Raw genomic sequence first — 23,169 nt, 5'->3', positions numbered from 1 at the left:
ACACTTCATTTGGAAATTGAATTCATAATCTTTAATAAGGCCTGTTTATACCAAAGATGGAGTTTCAAATAAATAAAACAAAACACAATGATAAATTAGCTTCCTAGCCTTTATATGTTTATTACATTGTAATCATTCAAACCCACTGAAGTCAAATTTGTTTTACCAATTTCCTAAATTCAATCCAATGAGCACCTCATTCTTACACAAAACCAATTTATATTGTTAAGTGACAGCAAGAAAAATTAATATTGTGCTGGTTCTTACTATCCAAAGGGACTTTACTAAATGTAAATAATAGGATTTTACCATCCAGAAATCTATTATTCAAATGTAAATTCTTAGCACATATTCTGATACGCTTAAAATGGCAATGAAATAAAAAGCTGACCCTGGGGAACATGTCATACCCAACATGTTAAATAGGATGCCCAGGGCCTTGGTTAGAAAATAAAGAGCCATGCTAGAATTGTATTGAAAAATCATGATGACAAAGCCCTTTCCATTTAAAAATCACAGTTCATCAACATCATCGAATCAATGGCTGGAAATGAATGGAGAGGTGGTCTCATTCTGCTCTCTGCTTGGCACCCAGCTTTGGATAATGCATTCACATCACTAGCTACAGATCAGGCCGAGAGACTCTGCTCAGCAAATTCCCTAGGACAGCAGGGTTTCTCCTCGGCAGAGGCCCAAGCTGGGCTGAAGCCTCCCTGCTGCTGCCTGCTGCAGACCTTCCTCCCCCTGATCCACTCTCACCCTCTGGGATGTCAGCTGTCCCAGGAAATCCAAAGTGCTTTCCCTTGTAGGAGCTTGAACACATGCAATCTTTCTCAACACCGGGGCTGCAAAGGCCTTAAAACATTTACTCCTCCCAAGTCTGCCTTATTAAATGATGTGAGATATTTTTCTTAAGTGGGATTCTCTGACTGAGGTTGCTGTTTGAAAGGAGACCTGTGGCCATGTGGGGCAAGTCTGAGATAGGCTCTATTTAAGCCGAGCACTTCACGTCATTCCACTCTGCCTTGTTTTCAGTTGAGGGAAGGGAGGGATGATGATTCCTCTCGGGGGAATGTGGGAGGAAAGGTAAACAGTGCACGTGAACTGCCAAGAGCTGCCTAGAACCAAGAAAGGCACATTCTCTCCTTCCCATTCATGGGGCAAATATTTACCGAGCCAGGACTCTGCATAGCGTTGCATGTAGCTCGGTAATGGCTTCACAGGACCCAGAGTTTTAGGACTATGGAGGCTCCCTGTATTCACCTAGTTAAGCTTGTATGGGGAATGGGGAAAAAAGTATTTCATAGACAGGCAGACCTGGTTTGAATCCTATGGCACCACTTAATAACTGTTGCCTTTGAGGGAGTCACTTGGCTTCTCTGAGCTTCAGTTTCCTCGCCTGTACTTTACAGGATAATAGCATCTATCTTGGAGTGTTGCTGTGAGAATGAGAGTTAGTGCATGTCAAGTGCCTAGTTCAGGGTCTGGCACTGAGTGAACACATTTTCTACCATCCTGCCCTCACTGTCTGCCCCCTGCCCTCCCAGACCGCTTATCGAAGGGTCTGGATGCATCCAGCAGTGCAGCCCTTAGTCACTCTCCTCTCTTGGGCAAGCCTTACTTCCATGTCAGAGTTGCCAGGTCTTTGAGAGCAGGAGCTGTATGCTGCTCAGCTCTGCATTCGCCCCAGGACCAGCCGCAGCTCCACGGTGGGCGGTGCTGGCAAGGCTTCTTGCTCGAGAAATGGAGGAGAAGCCAGTCTCTCTCTCACTCTTTCTTCCTCTCTCTTTCCTTCTCTGTTGCCTTCTCTGCTGCAGTCAGGCCTGCAGCCAGAAAAAGCCCAGATCTCCTGCCATTGTTTCCTGCAGGCTCCACACTCCTGAGCAGCTGAGGAGGGGAGAAGACGAAGGCTGTTAACAGGGGGTGCTTCTTTAGCTTCCTGAGCCAGCCCACATTCCCAGAGGGGAAGCTTTTGGGGGGATGAGGGAAGGGGAGAGGCTATATATCCAGGAGTTCTGAGAGAGTGCCAAGCCACTCCTGGGTCTGTTTCCTCCCCCAACATTAAATCAACACAGTGTCCCCAAATTCACAGCACCCCTCCTCCTTCTGGGTGAGATTAAGGGAGTTAAGTGCCTTTACTGAGCACTACTGTAGCCTAGGCACTATGCATGAGGATTTACAGTTCAGCTTAGTTCATTCTCAAAACATAGGGATATAGAGTACATCTTATTAGCTCTGTTTTACAAATGAGGAAACCGAGACTAAGAGAGATTGAATCGCTCCCCCAAGCTACAGCCAGAAAGTACCTTGGCTGGGATTTGAGGGCCCCAGGCTGTCTGACTCTAGAGCCCACCCCCTCAGCTTCAGCAGGCTGCCTCCCTCCCCGCCACCTGCTAGGGAGGCAGCTGACTCATGGCTTTTGATTCATTCAGTTCTCTTCTGCATTAACATTACTTCATCCTAATGAACAAATATTGCATTATGCATTTCTCACTTTGCAAACATCTACATGAGACTGCTTGCCTGCAAGCCCAAAAAATCACTGCATTTTCAGGTGACATCTTGACAGGCTGGCTTGTGGGTAGGTTAAAGAAAGAATCATAGAATGTTAGAGCCCTTAGAGATGGTCCTCAATCAGAGATTCTTAGGCTAGGGTTCAAAAGCAAACCTCAGGGGAGTCTCCAAAGCCCTGAATTTGTACATACATGTATTTTTCATAGGATAAAAGTTCAGTACTTTCATCAGATTCTCCGAAAGGTTTGAAGTCCCAAGGGATAAAAGCTGTCCACAGTTTATCCGAGCAAGGGCCTCACATTCCCAGGCGTGCTGCTGCCACTGTTGCATGAGCCAGCACAATTTGTGATAGAGAAAACCCTGAGCTCAACGCCAGAAGCAGAATCTGAGCTCTGAATCTTCTGGCAAACATTTTAAAGACTCATGAATTATTAAAACGGCTAATTAAGTCAACCTTCACCAGAGAATATTTGCTTTTCCCCCTCATCATTGAGCTCACTGTGAAACTTTACTTCACTCCATGGTTTGCTTAAGCACAAGGTCAATTCCTTTCGTTCCTTCTTTGCTGGTCTCAGAAGGAGAGCTTTGAGTGGCCTGCTGTGTTGTAGAGTAGCAGCCTGCTGTACCTCAGTGTACACAGCTGGGAGGCTCTGAACCCATTTTCTCTTCTCTGCCATCTGTGATTTGGTTCCATGCAGCCTATCGCCCACCTTAGGCCCACACTCTTTATTCCGCCAAGTCACTGTCCTCGGTGGTTCACATCCGCCATGCCTGTTCCTACAGCTCCCCCTCCTACCAGGATCACCCTCCCCTCTAGCATGCTGTAATTGGCCTTGAACCAAAAAATATGCCACGATCATCAAGTCAGGCTAGCCCTCTATTTTGCAGTGCATTAACCAGGTCTCTTTTTCTCCCTTCCCTCCACAACTAAATCCTACTTTCAAGACCCCTCTTCCATTCTACCTCCTTTGTGAAATCTCATTGTTTCATCTATTTTGATTTTATCTATTTTCAACTAGATTTAAGCTCCTCAAGGGCAAGAACTTATTTTCCATTCTTCTAATGTATTTACCAATAGCTTATGTACCAAGCTAGATGTCATACAAAAATTGTATTAATCAAGAAGTAGGCTTTTCTCCACCCTGCCTCATCCCTAATCTTTGAAATTGGCCACTTGCCAAGACGGTCCATTGCAAAATGAAAATGTAGGGCCCTAGCTGGGGCAAGAAACTCAATCTCCTCCTTCCCATAGGCCCACTCTCCCAACCCAGGGTCAATAGGTGATTCCTTAAGAGACTACAGCTTCCATGCCAGGATGCAGCAGGTACTTGAATAAGGGATGGGTGAGAGGGCTCCATCAAGTCACCAGCCAAATGCACTGTGGCAGTGCCAGCCCAGGACAGGGATCGCTGCTACCTTGCTCTACCCTGACATGCCAGGGGGCGCATACCCAACCTTCCCCATGCCTGTGCCCAGGCCCCTGCCAGGAATAGAGGGCAACAGTGGAACACAGGCAACCCCCACTAATGCAACCTGGCTGTCACCCCAGGTGGACAGTGAAAGCAATCACAGGGCTAGGGTAGGGAAGGGGAGGCCAGGTGGGAAAGGGAGGCTGGGTGTGGCCCGGTACACCAGGAAACAGAGGGCAGACTGTCAGTAACCCATCCTGGGGAGATGAGAAGTCCTAGGAAACCAGGATAGTCAAGGTTTCAAGACCCCAGGCACATGCTTCATTGTTCCATTGAGCTTCACTTACTGAATACAAACTCAAAGACAAAATTACTAAGAATTTGAAGATGGCAACACAGAGCACTAAATGTCAAGTGTTGCATCAGTGGGGATTGGCTTGTGTTACACTATTGCCCTCTGTGGGCCCCTTTTTAGTGTGGAGCCCTGTGTGACTGCATTAGTCACAGGCCTATGAAGCTGGCCCTGCTTCCCAGTCTGTTTCCTGAAATCTTTGGCATAACTCTACCTGTAAAAATACAGAAGAACAGTGAGTAATTCACTTAGGGAATCACAGAGCTACCCTAATTGCGATGAGTGTCACTGTTTGTCTCTTCTATGCTTATATGTACACAAGAACTCATGACTCGGAAATATACCTGTAAGGGGATGAATAAAATTGGCCAGTAATATTAATATTGTAATAATAATATTATTTAATATTCAGCAATCAGATATACAGCTTTGGTAGAAAATTCTGTTTTGTTTTTTTTAAGTTAGCCACACCTACCTCTCCTTTACCCACTGAAGTCATTCTCCTCCTTATCTTCCACAAAACTCAAGAATCTTTAATGTTTGTCAGAATAGAAATGGTTAAAACAAATTTTACTCAATTCCCATTAGGCCTCAAACAGAAGATTAATGCAGTGTCACACTTTGGTTTTAAACCCATTGTTAACCACTATAAGCTGTGTACTATTTTTCTCTCCCTCGCATCTTTAATTCATGACTGTAGCTGTATATTTATCCTGAAAAGATTTTTAAAAGGTTGATTGATCCAACTGGCACTGGCCTGGATTGGATCCCATGATGGATAATGTTTTGTTTTTTTTTTCAAACACAAGCAGTCCCTTTCCTCAACAGCTGAAGTCTTGATAGAGTGAAGTAGCCGTCAAGAGCTGAATTTCTGATCATGGCTGGGGCAAGACCTGCTGCCTATTTGCACTGATGACATCTGGGAAAGAGAACTGGATGCTCAGTTGACTCTGAATTTCTCTTTTTTCTTTTAAGCATCCTCAGACTTTGGCTGGATATGTATGCCTTGTCTAGCACCCAGCTGCTAGGTTAACATCTGTGCATTGCTAATTAGTTGGGGAGTTTTGTAGCCCACAGGAGTGAGGTGCACTGCCTAATAAATGTAACAGAACAAGAGTCTAAGAATGGAAATGAGCTGCTGGGGATGCTGGATTGTTTTGCATATTGGTGTCCGGATCCTGGGAACAAAGTCCTTCATGGTTGCTAGTTCCTACTCATCTGCAAGCATTTCCAGGGACAGAGCTGGTTTTATTTATCTCTTGGTGTCTACTACTAGTTGGCACTCAATAAATACTTAATGAATTCATACAGCTCTGCCTTCCTTCTTTCTGTCCATCTCACCTCCAAACTCTTCCCCTGGAATTAATATTACTATCACTGGCTACATCTTTGTTAGGAATTTTTCCTGTAAGTTTAGTTACCTGGTCTGATGAAGCAACAACACTTTTTTTGGCATGCTTTCTGGACCAATGAGATTCCAATTGATTGCTTCTTTTCTGGACTTCCATACCACAGAAGCAACTTTGAACCCAGGGTTCCCTGGAGAAATGACAGGTGACTCCTTTCCTTACTAGCTCAAGAGTTCACTGATAGGATCTATTAAAATTTTTCTGTGAGTTGTTTCTCTAGAAGTGAGGAATTGAATTATAGACCCAAACCCTCATTAAGCCAGTATTCATTTTCCTCTTTTTTCATGGAAATCAGTAATAAATCTTGATTTGCCTCCTTACTCAGTCCCTCAGCTAATAAAATCAAGGTGTTTCCTGAAATTAGATTAAATAATTTGACTCTCTTCTTTCTAGAAGTTTTAGAGCTCTCACTGACCTTTCTTGAAGAACCAGAAATTATTCTTATTTTTTCTTTCAGTGGCCTGTGAATATCCTGTCATTCAAAAAGCAAAAGTAAGAAGAAGGGGTAAGATAAAAAAAGGGAGGAAAACTGAGAGTTTCCACTAACTAGTGGTGTGGTTCCAGACTCTTTTGGAGCCTCAGTTTCCTTTTTGTGAAATTCAGGACTCAGATGAAAAAGCTTTCTTTAAATGTCCTTTTTTGGCTCTGAAAGTCTAGGTATCTCAGTGGGATACAGGCTCCATAGATAGACTGTAATTCACCAGGTTTAAGGAAATTGTTTTCTTTGTGATAGAGCAATTTTTTTCTCTTTCTTCCTCTTTTTCTTTTTCTTTAATAGAACAGAACAAAATGAGCTCAGATCATAAGTTCGGTTGATTTCTTTCTAAACCACAGGATTCATTTTCTGAAATTGCTGTCTTTTCCTTCAAAAGCCTTCCTCAGCCTTGTCAGCCAGCTCTATCACTTTTATATTAGATCTCTGTGAAGTAAGGAAGCCTTTTAGAGTAGGCTTGGAATGTGCAACAACAGGGCACAGGTGTGGCTGAAGAGGGCCTCTGTATGAACCCCCGGGAAGCCAAATTGGCTTCCCCTCCATCATTTCCTAAAATCTAGAACCCTATCCAGAATCTGAATGCACAAAATGCTGTTTGTCAATCAACCTATGGATAATTATTTTTCAAGTGACTATTAAGTGCATGAAACTCTTGATCCCTTATATTTATAACCCAATAATTATACAGGCCTCACTTTTCAAAATCAGAGAAAGCTTTGTTATTGAGATTTAAAGACAACATTTTCCTAAAAGGAGATCATCTCAGAAAACTATAGAGATTAAGAATTTTCAGTTGTCAGATTAGGTCTGAGTTCTAGCCCTTCCATTTACTAGAGGGGTAAGCTTTCAATTCCCTAAGCTTCAGTTCCTCCTATATAAAATAGAGATAATAAATAAAACCCCCCTCATAAGGTAGGGCAAGGAGTCACTAAAATAAATTATGAAAAGGGCTTAGCATAGTGTCCAGCATGTAGTAAGAGTGCTCAATAGGTTCAGTTATTATTCATCATGATATGGCATTAATAATACATAAGATAAGAGACCTTTGTTGGACCCAATCTGTGGCCTCAGGCATCATATGCCCTTGTGGATTTCTCTTGGGCCCCTAAAGCAAAGGGAAAGTTGGAAAATGCTAGTATGTTCCAGTCATTGAAAGTAATGGTCAGGTACAGAAAGACAAACTTCATATGTTCTCACATATTTATGGGAGCTATAAATTAAAATAAATGAACTCATGGAGATAGAGAGCAGAAGCGTGGTTACCAGAGGCTGGAAGGGGTAGTTGGGGGTCAAGGGGAAGTGGAGATGGTTAATGGGTACAAAATAGAAAGAATGAATAAAGACCTGCTTTTTGCTAGCACAACAGGTTGACTATAGTCAAAAATAATTTAATTGTACATTTTAAAATCACAAAAAGATTATAATCGGATTGTCTGTAACATAAAGGATAAATGCTTGAGGGGATGGATACCCTGCTTACCCTGATGTGATTATTACATATTGCATGACTGTATCAAAGTATCTCATGTACCCTATAAATATATACACCTGCTATGTACCCACCAAAAAAAAAATAAAAATTTAAAAAGAAAGTAAGTAATGGTAAATTTCTTTGAAATACCTCAAAATATATTTTAATGTAAAAACTGCTTTCTTCAGGGAAAGAGAGAGAGAATAAAATAACTTAAACAACTAAAAGAATTAAGAAGTTCTTAAAAAGAGAGAGGGGGGAATGATTTTTGGCCCTTTGTTGATGGTACAGGTGAGTTGGAATTCTCACCCTTGGTTGTGATTGTGCTCTGGCTCTAGCCAATGGAGGAGGGAGTAAATGACAAGGAGAGGAAAGGAGAGGGAATGAGGACAGTCATGGGGCCATGGCACCATGTGGCCTGAAACAGCCCAGGACTCAGTAATGTTTGCTGAACTGAAAGCCTCTATTCTTCTATCATCCCCCCCCACTTTCCAGTCCCTGGAAATCAGATAGTGTTATAAACCTGGAGGGCCAAGGCAGATGATAGACAGTGACTCATTGCGTGTAGGGAGGATGGCCTGGGTGAAACAGCAGTCCTAGTTTTTACTTAGGAATTCAGACCCATGTTGAGATGAAGCTCACACAATCCCTTAGGGCAGGGGGTGGCTCAAAAGGCCCAAAGGAATGTGTGCTTGGGTTTGAATCTGCCCTAGCTCCTGACTGAAGCCAATGTGGGGTCAACCACAGCCATCCATGGATCTCTAAGAGGGTTTGCTTATATTACCACATCAACAGCAGATTTCCTCTGGCCCCCAGTCAGCCAGGAATGGATAAACAACAGAAGTGCAGAATGGCTTTACCAAGTCTAGCTCCAAATTATGAGATGTCTCAGTCTAAGGTGTAGCCCAAGCAATCCTTGGGACAAGCTGATCGAGCTGGCTGGCCAGATCCCGAAGGTGGAGATGACCTAAGTGGAGAAAGGAAAATTTTACCCAAACAGAAGTGAAGATAGCAATTAGACCTAGCCAGCCACTCAGGTACAGCGAGAGGCCATTTGAATTGGAAAAGAAAAGAAAAAAAAAAAGAGGTATGCAAACCATAACTAAATTGTTGGCGCGAAGACACAGCAGAACAGGAAATGTGCATGCAGATAAGTGAAGCCTCCATTAATGGCTTCACCGCATTTATCAAAAGGGATTTCAATTAACGTGATGAAGACCAAGGCAATTACAGTAGGAAGAAAAGATGAATTTAGGATTAATCTCCTCTGTTGTTTCCTTACAGCAATTTATAAGGGAAATGCTTCAGGTGAGAGCCTAGTTGGGAATTAACCCAAAGATGATGAGAATCAGATCTGTTAACAGAGAAGAACCCTAAAGACAGTGACTCCCAAACTTGGCTATACATTTGAACCATTTAGGGAGCTTTTAAAACTTCCAAAGGCCATGGCCCAGACCAATTACATCACAATCTCTAGGGGTGGGACACAGGCATCAGAATTCTCGAAGCTCCTCGCTGTGCAGACAAATTTGCGAACCACTGTTAATGAGCAATATGCATGATGGAGGCGTGTTAGGAAATAGCATGCGAGGTTACAGGTAAATAAATACAGTCATTAAGAAATGGCAATAGGCCTGGCACGATGGCTCATGCCTGTGATCTCAGCACTTTGGGAGGCCGAGGTGGGCAGATGGCTTGAGCCCAGGAGTTCGAGACCAGCCTGGCCAACATGGCAAAACCCCGTCTCTACTAAAAATAAAAAAATTAGCCAGGCGTGGTGGTGCACACCTGTAATCCCAGCCACTAGAGAGGCTGAGGCAGGAGAATCGCTTGAACCTGGGAAGTGGAGGTTGCGGTGAGCCAAGATTGCATCACTGCACTCCTGCCTGGGTGATAGAGCAAGACTCCGTCTCAAAAAAAAAAAAAAAGAAATGGCAAGAAATTCACTTGCCTTAGAACAGAACAGGATCTGTGTCTCTTGTTTTCTTTTTTTGTAATTTTAAAAAGTGTTTATCAGTGTTCGAGAAAAATGGATGAAGAGACAGGGGCACTTTCTTTTTTTTTTATCAACCAGAGTTAAATTCAAGTAATTTTTGAGTGAGGCCCTTGAACTTGATGTCTGGGAGTGGGATAGAAAACAAAGGGGTTCATTGCCATTATGGATAAAGCAATTTATATATTTTTGCTTCATAGAATGTTCATGTCCATGACCTAATTTTAACTTGCATCTCTGTGAAGTAGGCAGGGAAAGTATTATTTTTCTCTCCCACTTCCACAGATGGGAAAACAGATAGAGTCTCATGATTTACTCAGCATTACAGAGCAAAGTTAGTGGCAGGAACAGGAGCAGAATTTGGTTCTTCAGAAATTCCAGTTAAATGTCCTTCCTCTAAACTGTGTTGCCTTCCTGCCCTTGAAGAGCTCTGTAAGAGTGGGAAAATTTACAATGATAACTGAAACAAGAAAACATGACACTTGGTGAGCCAAACGAAAGAGTTCTGCTATTAGGGGGAAAAAATCTAGAACAGATGCCAAGCGACACATCAAGGTGGTGGCAAAGTGCTGACCACCCTGCCCTTGAGGATGCCTCATGAATATTGGATGATGTTAATATACTGAATTTGCCTCCAAATTACACTGGGTTGGTGGGCAGAGGCAAGGCCGGTGAGGTCACAAGAAATAATTTTTAGGGCAAAAAAAATGAAAGCATCCTTATAGTTCTTGTGCTTTGACCAACAGTTTCAGGGCCTTCTTAAGTAGGTTGTGAGTAGCAACGAGTTGTTGCCCTGGGTTCTATTGTTTTCAAGAAACAGAAATTCTCTGGCATTGATTTAACCACAGTAGGGTAAAAGGGCAAGTTATAGGCCCTAAAACAAGAATGCAGTCAGGCTTAAGGAAGGACTAGAACTGGGAATTTGCAAACTGTCAGAACTCAGGGGGATATGTGCTCTGTCCATCTTTCATTTCCTTTTCTCTCTTGAGTATTTGTGTTCATCTTTTTCCTGAGGAGTTCCTCTGCTGATCTGCTCACATGAGGGGGCAAAGATACTTACCCACAGCTCCCAAGTTCATATTTTAGCCATATGAACCAGGTCTATCCACCACACCCCTATTCAAATACAGACTTCCGTGGAAAAAAATATTTGGCCCATCAGGAATCCATCCCTGATCCAATCAACTATGACCAGAGGTCAGCATCACATTGTGTGTAAATAACTGTGGGAGCCACCTTCTACAGATGGTAGTAAGGCACTTACAGAGAGGAATCATTTAAACTAAGCATATGCCTCAAATATATCTACCGCTCATACTGACTAGGGTGGTTATACTAAAAAAAAAAAAAAAAAAAAAAAAGAAGAAGATGACAAATGTTAGCAAGAATGTGGAGAGGTTGAAACTCTTATGTAATGTATATGGTAATGTAAGTGTAAAATGGTGCAGCCGCTGTAGAAAACAGTTTGGCAGTTCCTTGATAAATTAAATGTAGAACTACCATATGACCCAACAATTCTACTCCTGGGTATATACCCAAAAGAATTGAAAATAGGTGTTTAAATGAGCACTTGTACACAAGTGTTGATGGCAGCACTATTTAGCAGCCAAAAAGTGGAAACAAATTAAATGTCCATCAGTTGATGAACGAATAAACAAAATGTGGTAGAGCCATCCAATGGAATATTATTTAGTCATAAAAAGAAGTGCTTTCTCAGTAAACTATCGCAAGGACAAAAAACCAAACACTGCATGTTCTCACTCATAGGTGGGAATTGAACAATGAGAACACATGGACACAGGAAGGGGAACATCACACTCTGCGGACTGTTGTGGGGTAGGGGGAGGGGGGAGGGACAGCTTTAGGAGATATACCTAATGCTAAATGACGAGTTAATGGGTGCAGCACACCAGCATGACACATGTATACATATGTAACTAACCTGCACATTGTGCACATGTACCCTAAAACTTAAAGTATAATAATAATAAAATTTAAAAAAAGAAGAAGAAAAGAAGTGCTTGATCAAAAAAAAAAAGAAAGAAAGAAAAAATAAAATGGCGTCTAGTGATTGTGGGCAAAAATAAATAAATAGGCCAGGTGTGGTGGCTCATGCCTGTAATCCCAGCACTTTGGGAGGCTGAGGTGGGCGGATCACTTGAGGACAAGAATTCAAAACCAGCCTGGCCAACATGGCAAAACCCCATCTCTACTAAAAATACAAAAATTAGCTGGGCATGGTGGCAGGCACCTGTAATTCCAGCCACTTGGGGAGGCTGAGGCACGAGAATGGCTTGAGCCCAGGAGGCGGAGGTTGCAGTGAGCTGAGATCACACCACTGTACTCCAGCCTGGGTGACAGAGGGAGACTCTATCTCAAAAAATATACATAAATAAATAAATAGAAGAAGGAGTACTGAGACATGCTAAAACACAGATAAACCTTGAAAACATTATGCTAAGTGAAAGAAACCATACACTAAACGTCACATATATGACTCCATTTATATGAAATATCTGGAATAGGCAAATGTATAGAGACAGAAAGCGGATCAGTAATTGCCAGGGGATGGAGGAATGGTGCATGACTGCTTAATGGGTATAGGGATAAAAATGTCCTGGACATAGAAAGTGGTGGTTGTTGCACAACATTCTGAAGGTACTAAATGTCACTGGATTTATATTTTAAAATGATTAAAATGGTAAATTTTGCATTACGTGTGTTTTAATCACAATAAGAAAATATATCTAACACATTAAAATGCTCTGAGAAGACTGATCACATTCATTGCCCAGGAGTAGCCACACTGGGAACGATAACAAAATACAGTTGTTCCCCTGTGTCTGTGGGTTCCACATTTGTGGATTCAACCACAAATGGATTGAAAATATTTGGAAGAAAACATGGATAGTTTCGTTCTGTACTGAACATGTACAGATTTTTTTTCTTGTCACTGTGCCCTAAACAATACGGTATAATAACTATTTTCATGGCGTTTACATTGTATTAGGTATTATAAGTAATCTGGAAATGATATAAAGTATACAGGAAGATTACATAGGTTATATGCAAATACTACCCATCTTATATGAAGAACTCAAGCATCTGTGATTTTGGTGTCAGTCGGGGGTCCTGGAACCAATCCCCCACCTATACTGAAGGACAACTGAACATTGACTCATTCATTCAATCAGTAAATATGGATTGAGCATTTAATTGTATGCCAAGCTGTGCCAGGCATTGAGCATGGCTGACAGACTAGTGGAGCACACACAGGTAAATAGATCATTTCTATTTAATATGATAACTGCTAAGACCAAGACACTCTCAGGGTGTTTTGGAAATTCAGATGAGGCATGATTATTATTATTACTATTATTATTATTACAGGATGAGGCAACACCTGAGCTGATCACTAAAGATGAATAGGAGTTCTCCCAGTGAGGTGGCAGAGAGGGACGAAGGGCGTCCCAAGCAGAGTAAAGAAACGCACAAAGGCACAGAGATGAGAGAGGATATAGCCAGTGGAGAAGGAGGGCAAATCATGTGCATAAGCCAAATGGAGAGGCCCTTGTCTGCTGTCCAAATGAACCTGGATTTCATCCAGGAGATGGAGGCCAGTGCCTGAAGGAGCCTCAGCAGAAGAGTGCCAGGGAGAAGAGGCAGAGACTATGATTGGAATACACAGGGGGAGCGGGAGAACAGAGTGTCGTCATAGGGGTCAAGAGAGGGGAGAGAATCAAGAAGAGAACAGGGTCAAGAGCATCATTTCTTGGCTAGATGTTATGGCTCACACCTATAATCTTAGCACTTTGGGAGACCTAGGTGGAAAGATCACTTGAGGCCAGGAGTTTGAGACCAGCCTGGGCAATAAAACGAGACTCCATCTCTACAAAAAATCAGAAAATCAGCTGGATTTGGTGGCACACACATGCAGTCTTAGCTACTCAGGAGGCTGAGGCAGGAGAATCACTTGAGCCCAGGAATTTGAGGCTACAGTGAGCTGTGATTGTGCCACTGCACTCCAGTCTAGGCAACAGAGTGATACCTTGTCCAAAAAAAAAAAAAAAAAGAGTGTCATATCTTCAGCAATGTCAAGGCAGGAGCTGAAAGTGGCCACAGACTGGACAATGAGAAGGTCACTCTTGTCTTTTGTGCATTTTACTGTCATAGCAGGCTGTGCCTCACCAAACATGCCCTACCATCACATTTGGCTGGTGATACGGTTTGGCTGTGTCCCCACTCAAAATCTCATCTTCAGTTGTAATCCCCATAATCCCCATAATCCCCACGTGTCAAGGGAGAGACCAGGTGGAGGTAGCTGAATCATGGGGGTGGTTCCTGCATGCTGTTCTTGTGATAGTGAGTGAATTCTCATGATATCCGATGGTTTTATAAGGGGCTCTTCTCCTTTCACTTTTTCACTCTTCTCCTTCCTGCTGCCTTGTGAAGAAGTGCCTCACTTCCCTTTCACCTTCCGCCATGATTGTAAGTTTCCTGAGGCTTCCCCAGCAATGCTGAACTGTGAGTCAATTAAACCTCTTTCCTTTATAAATTACCCAGTCTTGGGCAGTTCTTTACAGCAGTGTGAATGGACTAATAGAGCGGGAAGGAGAAGAGGCAGAGGATGGTAGAGAGGGAAGGTTTACTTGCTCAGGAGAAAGATCAGATGAACTAGAGAGAGATGGAAGGTAGAGGAGAGAGAGAGGAGAATAGATGAAGCCAAGCTGCCAAGGCTGCAGAGCTTTCAGGAGGCGGTTGCCTTTGGACAGGTAGAAGGTAGTATGGCCTCTCAGCTTGGAGGAAGGTAGGAATGCTGGAGGGGAACATATGTTTCTTGGTGGGGCAGAGGAGTAGGTGCATATAAACAAGGGAATTCCTACCTGATGGCCTCTATTTTCTCAGCAAAGCTCAAAGGGTGGGAAACACTTAGAAGGGCCATGGTGGGGAAGGGGGAGGTTTGCTGACAGGGACACTAAGAAGTGTTTCTAGGCTGCTCAGCGGCCCACTAGGCTATGCAGATGATGACTTTGTAGTAGCGCCAATCTGCGTGGGCTGTGATTTTCTCCAGCAGAGCTCAGCAGCCCAGGAGCCCAGATGTCAGAGTGTAGGAAGAGCTGCCTGATAAGGCTGGGCGGCTGCCAGACCGGAGCAGCAGCAGGGCAAAGGCGGAGAGGAGGGAGACCTAAGCAAAGGAGGGTGATGAGATGGCCTAGGAAGCATAGGTGAAGTAGAGAAGGAAATGAAGAAGATGGGGGAAAGGTTCTGATGCAGTGACAGAAAAATGGCAGGGGAAAGAGACTACAGGTTTTGAGGAGGTTGAAAATCCAGCACACTGGGAGTTAGGAGTGGGCGGGCTGGAAGGTGGGAGGCTCTGATCTGAGTGGGCTGGGGAACAATTCAAAGCAATATGTAATCAAGTGCTAAATAGGCTGGTATGAAATATAAGTGGGCATAAGTGCTAGGGAGGAGGGTGCCACTTGGGAGGGAGTGCTCAGTGTGGATGGAGGAGCAACCCGGTGCAATTTGCTGCGTTCACATCTACAGCCTGTGCAGCAACCCCAGTGGGGAATTCAAGGTGACAGTGTAGCAAATGGTATCTTGACACTCAGAAAACCCTGGGTGGATCAAACCTTTCAGAGGACACAACGATGATAAAGCCTGGCCTCAATAAAGTCAGAAAGTGAACAACAGGAGAGAACATGAGGATTTTCCTAATCCTGCCTATGAAATGTTGCAGTGCTGTGTCATTTGTGCTCTTCCTCCTGCCTTGCCCATTCACTTCCTGCTTCAAGTTGCCCTTCATCTGATCTCAACATTTCAAGAAGTCTCATGCATATTGTACATTTCCACAGGATAAAGCCATGAATTAATGTGTTTACTGGGGAAGAGGGAGGTGGGTGGGAGAAATCATCAAAGCGGTCTTTGGTGAAGACAAGGTTTGCAGCTTTTACTCTGGTCCACTAGAAGCCCAAGGCCAGAGAAGTTAAGCCGCTGGCCTGAAGTAGCACAGGTAGTGAGCAGCAGAGCTCAGACCAGATGCATGACCCCCAGGCCAGGACTCTTTTCTCAACACAGCTCAGGGGAAGTCAGATGATTTCCTCCCCTGTCTACCTTGTGATTCGTCAAAACTTGAGCCTCTGTTTCTTTTATCTCTTAAGCTCTAAACTGGGATGAAGTTTAAACATCTGTGGGTTTTGCCTGTCTAACACCCATTGGCCCTCTTTCTTTTGATCCCAGTTTGGCTATAGGAAGCACTACTCCCCTATCTGGGTGGTTCCATTCAGCAATGACCACTGATCATGTGGCCCAAGGTAGGCCTGCTGGTTGCTGTTGTACTAAGATCCCAGATCATCATTTCCAAGCCCAGTCTTAAAACTGCTTTTCCTTCTTGTCTGTGAGATATTGCATGTCCTTCCAGAGAAATCCCCATTTCTAACTTTGTGTGAGCAGAGTCTGATACTTGATGCCAAAAAACCCCTGGAGGTCCCATATTTGCCATCAAACGAAAACACTGCACACTGGGTCAGGATCTGGAAGCACTGCATATCCTGTCTGTCAGCAAATCTTACCAGCGCCGTCTTGAAAACATGTCCAGAACTCAGACTACACTTCTCATCACTCCCACTGCCACAGCCCTGGTCCAAGTCACCATCACCTTTGGCCCAGACTTTTTTTTTTTTTTTTTTTTTAATAGAGATGAGGTCTACCTCTGTCACCCAGGCTGGAGCGCAGTGACAAAATCACAGCTCACTGCAGCCTTGAATTCCTGGGCTCAAGTGATCCTCCCACCTCAGCCTCCTGAGTATCTGGGACTACAGGCATACACCACTGAATCCAGCCAGACTATTGCAGCAGCCTCCTTGGAGGTCCTGTTTCCACTTGTGCCCTGAAGTCTGTTCTTCACATAGCAACCAGGAGCATTTTGTTATAATGTAAGTGGGACCATGCCTCTCTTCTGTTCACATCCTCCTAGTGACTCCCCCACCTCACTCAGAGTAAAGGCAAAGCCCTGACTATGACCTTCATGGCCCACATGGTCTGACCCCGTCACTCCCTGACCTTCTCTCCTGCTGCTCTCTCTCTCTGATCCTCTGCCTCAGCCACACAGCCACTCTTGCTGCTCCTCCAGCACTCCAGGCACGTTCACACTTCTGAGCCTCTGCCCATGCTTTCCCCCACTAGAAAGTAAGCTCCATGAGGGCAGGGAGTTTCATCTGTTTTGCTCATTGCTGTATCCCTAGCATCCAGCAGAATGTGTGGCACAAAATTGGTGCTCACAGCTGGGCACAGTGGCTCACACCTATAGTTCTAGCATTTTGGGAGACTGAGGCAGGAAGATTGCTCGAGCCCAGGAGTTCACGACCAGCTTGGCCAACATAGGGAGACCCTGTGTCTACAAAAAATTTTTAAAATTAGCCAGGCATGATGGTCCATGCCTGTAGTCCTAGCTACTTGAGAGGCTGAGATGGGAGGATAACTTGAGCCCGGGAAATCAAGGCTTCAGTGAGCCATGATTGTATCACTGTACGTGAAAGAGTGAGACCCTGTCTCAAAAAAAGAAAAAATTCATCAGCTGGGATTTGATGAACGAATGGATGAATGAATGAACGACCAAATATGAACTGAGCAGCCTGGCACTTTATCCTCCTTGCCATCATGCCACCCTCAGCATATACTTCTGACATTCCCTGGAATGTTGGGTAGATGCTTTTAACACTTGAGGGATCTGCCTTGTGTTGTTTTTTACTGCAGCCATAAGAAACAATCACTTTGTAAAATGTTTGTTTCTAGACGTGAAACTCAAAGGCTATTTTGATATATACAAAAATCATAATTTTTAAAATCAGAAGCAAGCAAACCAAAACAAAGTGCATAAACATATAAATATGTCTTTGGAGATTCATTGCATAAATTCCCCAGAACCTTTTCTCAGAAGTATTTCACTTTGCTTCAATACTGCCTTGCATTGGAGAATTCCACAAATTTTCTATTAATTGCCCTTGAAGGTGTTTGCTTCCTGGAAGAAGCACATTATAAGTTATGGAAACAGAAAACCAGGATATTTTTATAAGAATCTCAGCCTGAGTTTGGGGCCTACCGCAAGCATCTGAAGAATAGTTTGTGCCAGCCACAAACCCATTTGAAGGTCTCAGGGTCCCTACTCCTGGGTAATACTATCACCAAGGTGAAAGGATGCAAACTGAAGTGGCCAGAGATCGCTCTGAGATAGATTTTGCTCATTGTCCCCGGACTTCCCACAGATATTCCCCTAGGCTCAGGAAATTCTATCTCCCTGATTTCAAGTGCTGCCTAAAATTTAATGATGCAGAAACAGAATTTCCCTGAGCTCTCTCTGACCTCCCCTTCCATTCTGCACTCAAAGAGACCTAAAAAACAAATGTACAGAAAATCTCCTACTGGACCATGAAAACTCGCTTTGCAACCCCTTAACTCTATTGCAGCAGAATGTTTTAGGCAGGGCTGGCAAAGTTTATCTTCAGTGTTTATCTTATTTCCCCACTTCTGCCTCTTCACCTTTCCTTACCCCCTTCCCCTGTCAAAACTCACTCTCAGGACAGATTATGTTATGAGTCATTTATGCTTTGGGATTCATTTCAATGCCAGTGTTTTCTCTTTTCCAGAGATGATTATGTTTTTGACCACATTTCTCAGTTTAGGCATCAACTGTCTGGGGAAGAGAAGAATAAGAGGAGCAAGAAGCCCTTCTTTGTATCTCTGAAATATTACAATAGCACCAACGACCTTTTACTGAACACTTACTGTGTACCTTACAGTGTACCAGGCACTTTGCAAATAGGATACCACTTAAATAGTGAGTTCAGATTACATGATTTAATACATGTGTTTAGCACAGTGTCTGGCACACAGCAAATATTCAATTCAAAGTAGCTACTATTTTTAAAAAGTAATAACCTTTATAACAACCCTATGAGACAGGTATTACCTCATTTAGTAGACAAAGAAACAAAGTTGAGTGACTTTCCAAACTTACTCAGATGATAGACGCAGGACTAGGATTTCAGTCCAGATATATCTGACTCTAAAGAATATGCTTTTTTCATAACACCATTTGGATTTGACTCTAAAGAATATGCTTTTTTCATAACACCATTTGGATTCCAAACCACAAAAGCCTCTGCTTAATCTGCCTACCAGTGAGTATAGCCTGAAACTTGGGCACATGAAGAACTATGTCCTAAAATGCTTCATTTTTAATAAGACTTTATTTACCATGAAGAGCCTGAGAAGAGATGAGAGTCCCTAAAGTCCTGAAATGTCAGAGTCAAGCTGCAGCATAAGCCCCTTTGATTTACTTCTGTTCCCAAGAGTGGACCTGGAAAGAGACTATTCCTGGTTTACTTTCTTCTTTTTTTTTTTTTATTTTGAGACAGAGTCTTGCTCTGTCGGCCAGGCTGGAGTTCAGTGGCTCGATCTTGCCTCACTGCAATCTCCACCTCCCAAGTTCAAGCCATTCTCCTGCCTCAGCCTCCTGAGTAGCTGGGATTACAGGCACACACCACCACGCCTGGCTAATTTTTGTATTTTTAGTGGAGACGGGGTTTCACCACGTTGGCCAGGCTGATCTGGAACTTCTGATCTTAGGTGATCCTCCCACCTCAGCATCCCAGAGTGTTGGGATTACAGGCGTGAGCCACCGCGCCCGGCCTGGTTACTTTATTCTAAAAGACTCATAGACAGATGGCTAATTAGTATATAATGATGCTAATCCATGCCCCACTTCTTTCTTATATCTCTGTAACCCTCACATCCAGGTATTCTCTCTCCATTCAACACAGCCCACAAGAGAATCAGGCTGCATGCATTTCCAGAAAAGTGAGTGTGTGGCTTCCTGCCCAGGGTGGTGGTGACTTTGGTTAAAACTTAGTGTTAATAGGGTCATCCCTGAATGAACCAGGTAGAACACCACCAAAATAAAACCCCCTGATTCCATGTCTAGCCACCTCCCAAACTGCAGCTGTTGGTTCACAAAGGCAACAGTCTAAGTAGGTCTAGTGGCTATAAAAAACAACTCAGCCCAGTGCCTAGGCACAACAACACATTCATTCATGGCGTCTGTCCTACCAGCCTCTTGGGCATGGAGGAATATTTGTGCTAGGATATGGCCTCCCTCAAATGCTCCCCTGCACATGTGCTGACCACAGGGATTGCTTTCTATTCCTTGTGAAAAATGCAATACAGCTTCACCTTTGATATTCTGTGTAGTGCCCTCTTTCAGCTGAATTCAAAATAAAATCCTTCTAGAAGATATTCCCCTCTGCAGGCTGCTTTGAGGCCTGAACATGAAGCAGTCTGGGAGGCAAGCTGCATGGTTCTTGTTTAAATCAGTTTCCCGGGATCTATCCTGATGGATACAGAGTGATGTCTCCCAACAAGCTTGAGCAAAACTAGGGGGACTGCCTGCCCCCTTCGGGAGAGAAGTCTGAACAATGTAAGGAAGTCATTTCAGGGCTTCTCCAAGGTTCTGTTCATCAGACATGAAGGCTGATTAGGTACCGATCATCCTTTGTGGTCATTTTACCTCTAAATCATATAAAGATACGGAGACTTTGTAGTGCTATCCATAAACAGGTATACTTTAAAAAGTTTTCTTTCCATGTGAGAGAACATTGATCTACAAGGCTCTTCATTCTTCTTGTTCAGTTTTGTCTATCAATACTCCTTCAGCCAAATCTCATTTCTGGCTCTAATGGGGGCTCACAACTCGGCTGATATGGTCACAATGACTGGTAAGGTCTTGAAACAGCCTGGCAGCCAGGTCACTGCTACAATGGCTGGATCTCTGGTCTGCAGTGTCAGGGTTTCCTGGGTAACTGGCAGGGAAAGACTGCTGTGCTGGAGCTCCCTGGGCCCTGAGCAGGACCTAACTGCAGCTTTTGCCCTCCAGGATTCTGATGGCATCAGGACTGTGGGCAGCAACAAGGCCTGCTCAGGTGCTGGGCACAGAGCCCAGACAAGGAAGGCTGGAGCAAGGCTGAATGCAGATTAGGGGACGGGCAGGGGATTAGGTAAGACTGGAAAGTATCACTAGAAATCTGTCAGACAGCAAGGGAAGCTTGGGAGCCAGATCAGAACAGAGTGACAGGTGAGAGGAGTCCATCTAGGAAGACACTATGTGGAAATCAGAAGGCAACCTGTTGAAAGCAAACCAGGAAAATAGTTTTAAAAACAGCCAATTCATTTTTGACAAAGGTGTCAATGTAAGTCAATAGGAAAAGGATAATCTTTTCAACAAATTGTGCAGGAATAAGTGTTTAGTCATACACAGAAATGAACCTCAATCATTACCTCATTCCATACGTAAACATTAACTTGAAGTTGATCTGTAGAGGCTGACCGGGCACACTGGCTCACACCTGTAATCCCAGAACTTTGGGAGGCTGAGGCAGGTGGATCACTTGAGGTCAGGAGATCGAGACAAGCCTGGCCAACATGGTGAAACCCCATCTCTACTGAAAATACAAAAATTAGCTGGGCATGGTGGCACGCACCTGTAGTCCCAGCTACTTGGGAGGCTGAGGCTTGAGAATCACTTGAACCTGGGGGCGGAGGTTGGGTGACAGAGTGAGACTCTGTCTCAAAAAAAAAATTGATCTATAAAGGCTAACAATATTAAATTATGTACTTTGACAGAAAACATAAGAGAAAATCCTTGTGACCATGGATTTGGCAAAAATTCTTCAAAAGAATTTAAAAAGCCCAAAGTACAACAGTATGAATATACTTAATGCCACCAAACCATATGCTTAAAAATGGTTAAAATGAGGCCGGGTATGGTGGCTCATGCTTGTAATCCCAGCACTTCGGGAGGCTGAATTGGGCAAATGACTTGAGCCCAGGAGTTTGAGATCAGCCTGGGCAACATGGCGAAACCCCATCTCTACTAAAAATACAAACAATTAGCCAGTCCCACTGCACTCCAGGCTAGGCAACAGGAGTGCGACTCTATCTCAAAAAAAAAAAAAAAAAAAGGTTAAAATGGTAAATTTTATGTTTTGCATATTTTACCACAATTGAAAAAAAAACAAAAAACAAAACAAAACCAAAAAAAAAAACAGGACATGGTGGCTCATGTCTGTAATCCCAGCACTTTGGGAGGCCAAGGCAGGTGGATCACTTGAGGTCAGGAATTGGAGACCAGCCTTGCCAACATGGTGAAACCGCATCTCTACTAAAAATACAAAAATTAGCTGGGCATGGTGGTTCATGCCTGTAGTCCCAGCTGCTCAGGAGGCTGAGACACAAGAATGGCTTGAACCTGGGAGGCGGAGGTTGCAGTGAGCTGAGATAGTGCCACTGCACTCCAGCCTGGGCAACAGAGCGAGGCTCTGTCTCAAAAAACAAAAACAAAAACAAAAACAACAAAACAGACAATGCCTTCTCTTCAGGCATTCATCAGGAAAAAAAAAAAGCCTGAACTATTTAAAAATCAATAAATTGGACTTCAAAATTTAAAACTTTTGTTCTTCAGAAGACATTGTTACAAAAATGAAAAGGTGGAACATATAAAAAGCTGCAAAACCTATTTCTGACAAAGGACTTGTTCCAGGATATATAAAGAACTCTTACAACTCTATAAGAAGACAACCTAATTTTTAAAAAGCAGTCAAAAAGATTTTAACAAACATTTCACCAAAGAAGATATAAAGATGGCAAATAAGCACATGAATAGGTAGCTTAACATAATTAGTCATTAGGGGGAAATGCAAATTAAAACCTGGATGAAAAACTACTACATTTCTACTAGAATGGCTAGAATTAGAAAGACTATATCAGCTGGGCATGGGGCTCATGCCTGTAATCCAAGCACTTTGGAAGGCTGAGGTGGGCAGGTCATTTGGGCACAGAAGTTTGAAACCAGTCTGGGCAACATAGTGAGACCCTGTCTCCAAAAAAAATTTTTTTTGCAATTAGCTGGGCATGGTAGTCCCAGCTATTCAGAAGGTTGAGGCGGGAGGGTCACTTGAGCCTGGGAGGTTGAGGCTACAGTGAGCCATGTTCGGGCCACTGTACTCCAACCTAGGCAACAAGAGTGAGACTCTGTCTCAAAAAAAAAAAAAAAAAAAAGATAAAAAAAGACTATACCAAATGTTGTTCAGGAAGTGGAGCAACTGGAACTCCTCATACACTGCTGGTGGGGATATAAAAAGGCATGACCACTCAGGGAAATAGTTTGGCCATTTTTCACAAAATTAAACATATACATACTTACTATATGATCTAGCCATTCTCCACCTAGGTATTTACCTTAGGGAAATGAAAACATGTGCACAAAAGACTTGCACTTGAAGGTTCATAGCAGCTTTATTTGTAATAGCCAAAAACTGTAAACAACTCAATGTCCGTCAAGAGTTGAATAAACAAATTTAGTACACCTATATAATGGAATAGTACTCAGGAATAGAAAAGAATGAATTGTTGATACATGCACCAATATAGATGAACCTAAAAATAATTATGCTGAGTGAAAGAAGCCAGACAAAAA

The 23,169-nt window shown here is 43.3% G+C and overlaps 1 long non-coding RNA gene across 1 annotated transcript in view; it reads right to left on the bottom strand.

The window, feature by feature from the left end:
- Nucleotides 1–1,473: 1,473 nt before the first annotated feature.
- The window catches only part of LOC109025654 (uncharacterized), a 156,886-nt gene continuing 135,190 nt past the window's right edge, over nucleotides 1,474–23,169 (bottom strand). Inside the window, exons 4-5 of the long non-coding RNA XR_002004570.4 lie at nucleotides 8,509–8,615; nucleotides 1,474–1,887 (exon numbers count right to left, since the gene is read on the bottom strand). This is a non-coding gene — a long non-coding RNA (uncharacterized lncRNA). The remainder of the gene's footprint in view (nucleotides 1,888–8,508; nucleotides 8,616–23,169) is intronic.

Source organism: Gorilla gorilla, chromosome 12 (assembly GCF_029281585.2).
Source record: "Gorilla gorilla gorilla isolate KB3781 chromosome 12, NHGRI_mGorGor1-v2.1_pri, whole genome shotgun sequence".
Taxonomy (NCBI): Eukaryota; Metazoa; Chordata; class Mammalia; order Primates; family Hominidae; genus Gorilla; species Gorilla gorilla.
Note: the sequence above shows the minus strand (reverse complement) of the source record. Positions and strands in the feature narration are given on the sequence as shown.